Source organism: Octopus bimaculoides, chromosome 6 (genome assembly GCF_001194135.2).
Source record: "Octopus bimaculoides isolate UCB-OBI-ISO-001 chromosome 6, ASM119413v2, whole genome shotgun sequence".
In the NCBI taxonomy this organism is placed as follows: Eukaryota; Metazoa; Mollusca; class Cephalopoda; order Octopoda; family Octopodidae; genus Octopus; species Octopus bimaculoides.
In genome coordinates, this window is record NC_068986.1 from 51,106,434 (window position 1) to 51,109,068 (window position 2,635).

Consider the following 2,635-nt stretch of genomic DNA (forward strand, 5'->3'; position numbering starts at 1 on the left):
CACACACACACACACACACACACACACACACACACACACACGCACACGCACACACACACACGCACACACACAGAGGCACACACGCACACCCACACACGCACGTATATTTATACATACGCACGCACACATTTATATCTGCATATATATTCATACAAATAATGTGTGTGCATATACACACACATTATCTATCTATCTATCTATCTATCTATCTATCTATCTATCTATCTATCTATCTATCTATCTATCTATACACACACATAGATATAGATATTTTAGTGTGTGTGTTTGTATAAATATATATCACATGAATTTATATACGTATATTATGTGTATATATATATATATATATATATATATACATGCGTGATTGAGTGTGAATATATATATATATTCACACACATGCACACACATACACACTCTCTTATACACATTCACATATGAGTGGTGTGTGTGTGTGTGTGTGCACGTGCGGCTATAAGCTCAGTGAATTCCGTGATATTCTGATTTAGGAGAATAAAGTGTCGTTGCTTTTCAACCAACAATCCTGCGGGTTCACCTTCTCCCAACACATTGGACCCGTTGCCACCACTCTGCATTTAACAAAAAGTACCCCACGATAAAGACTCATGGCAGAATTGCAGGATTTAAGACATTCAATAAATGCTTTAATGCTTTCTTTTTAGCCTCTTCATCTTAAATTTTGAATCTTAATCCCACTGGAATAAAATTAGCTCTCCACAAGATCGCTAATGTTCATAAACGAATGATGGAGCCTTTCTATAGTCATCTGATCAACTAGAAATAAAAGCAGTCTCTCTCAAATCGCACCGTGGCCGAGGTCAACGTAGTCCTGCATATTTTCGTGGTTGGTGAAATAAAGTACCAGCCCAGAACAGTGGAATGGAAGAATTTTTATAGCAGTATTTGTTCAGGATCTTTGCATTCGGGATTCTTAAAAATTTGGTTGACTTGATGTAGTACGGTGGCTTGTATCTGTCAATATCCTGAGAGCTACGCCAGCGGAGTGCAAGCTCCTTGCAGGCTCTGCCATCGTAGGCTGGTCAAAGAACAGGGGCTAGACTAATATAAACTACACCTACCCAGAGGTAAAAATGGGTTTGCATAGGGCCAACGCCCCCAGCTAGTTAGAAAGAAAAGGGCAATATTCCAGAAGCGCCGTTGATAATTCAAAACTAACAGGACTTGCGAGAGGTCAAGAGGACAACGCAGAGTCGAAAACAACAGAGGAAAGTAGCCGATGGTTGAGCACCATTGGAAACGAAGGGTTTAATTCATTAATTTAAATTTGTGGTCCAGTTTAATCCTGTTACATTGTCCTTGACGTATTTCACGGAGTTTCCGATACTGCAAGAATTGGGACCAAGTCTTCCTCCCTTCATCATCCCACTTTCCATGAAGATTTTGACAAAGGATCGCGGTCGCAATCCTTCTCTCCTTTACAATTTATATGATAAAAGCCGATATAAAAGTCGGTTAATTTCTCCAGTCACGCTTTACATCATATAGAGAGGGAGACAGAATAAAAGACACAGGGAGAACTAGAGGTATGCAGAACTAGAGGTGTGCAGAACGAGTGCACAATATTAGACTTGGTGGCAAGCAATGAGTAAAGGAATGTTACAAACATACACACATAGGGAAAGAGGAAGAATCATAAACAGAGGCAATAAATATTTTTCTTGTAAAAATTGCTATTCATTTGTATATAAATATACGTGGTCTGATCAGCAAGTACGTGGACTGTTGCCATAATAACGAAGCTAAAGCATGCAGAGTAAAGCCGCTCGGCACAGATTGACCTTAAACTCTGTTATGCATGTGCACAAAGTGTTAATGTTCTAGCTCACTTTCGCTGTTTACAGCAGTGCTCGGAAGGAACGTGTGTTGCGTATGATCGTCGCATTGACCATGACAGAAAAAGTTGAGAAGAGAATCTACATCAAATTTTGCCAAAAGCTTGGCGATACCTGCCCAGAGGCCTACGGAAAGTTTTCAAAATGTTTTCATTGTTTTCGTCACAACCAAGGAGATCTTGTGCAACTGAAACCCGAGTGTCTTAAAGTTTTGGCACAAATTTGGCAGACACGCATCTTATACCCAAATCTTCAGTAATAATGGACTGAACTGAACCGTAACTAACTTGCACATCCTCTGATAACTCACGGATGGTGATTTGACGATTGATCCTCACAACTGCACGCACATCTTCGATGTTTTTCTCAGTTCTGCTGGTTGCGGGTCTCCCAGAACGTTCGTCAATATCGACATTTGTTCAGCCATCTTGGAAACGTCTGAACCACTCGTTTTCGGCTCATACAATCCTCTCCATACACTTTCTGCAACTTTGCGTAGGCCTCTGAGCAGGTATCACTGTGACAACTTTTTCTGGCATGGTCAATGCAACGATCATACACTACACACGTTCCTTCCAAGCACTACTGTAAACAGCGGAAGGAAGCTAGAACGTTAAAACTTATTGCGCATGCACAGCAGAGTTCAAGGTCAATCTTTGCCAGGCGGCTTCACTCTGCGTGCTTTAGCTTTGTTACTATGGCAACAGTCCAGGTACTTATTGATCAAACCTCGTGTGTGTATATATATATATATATATATA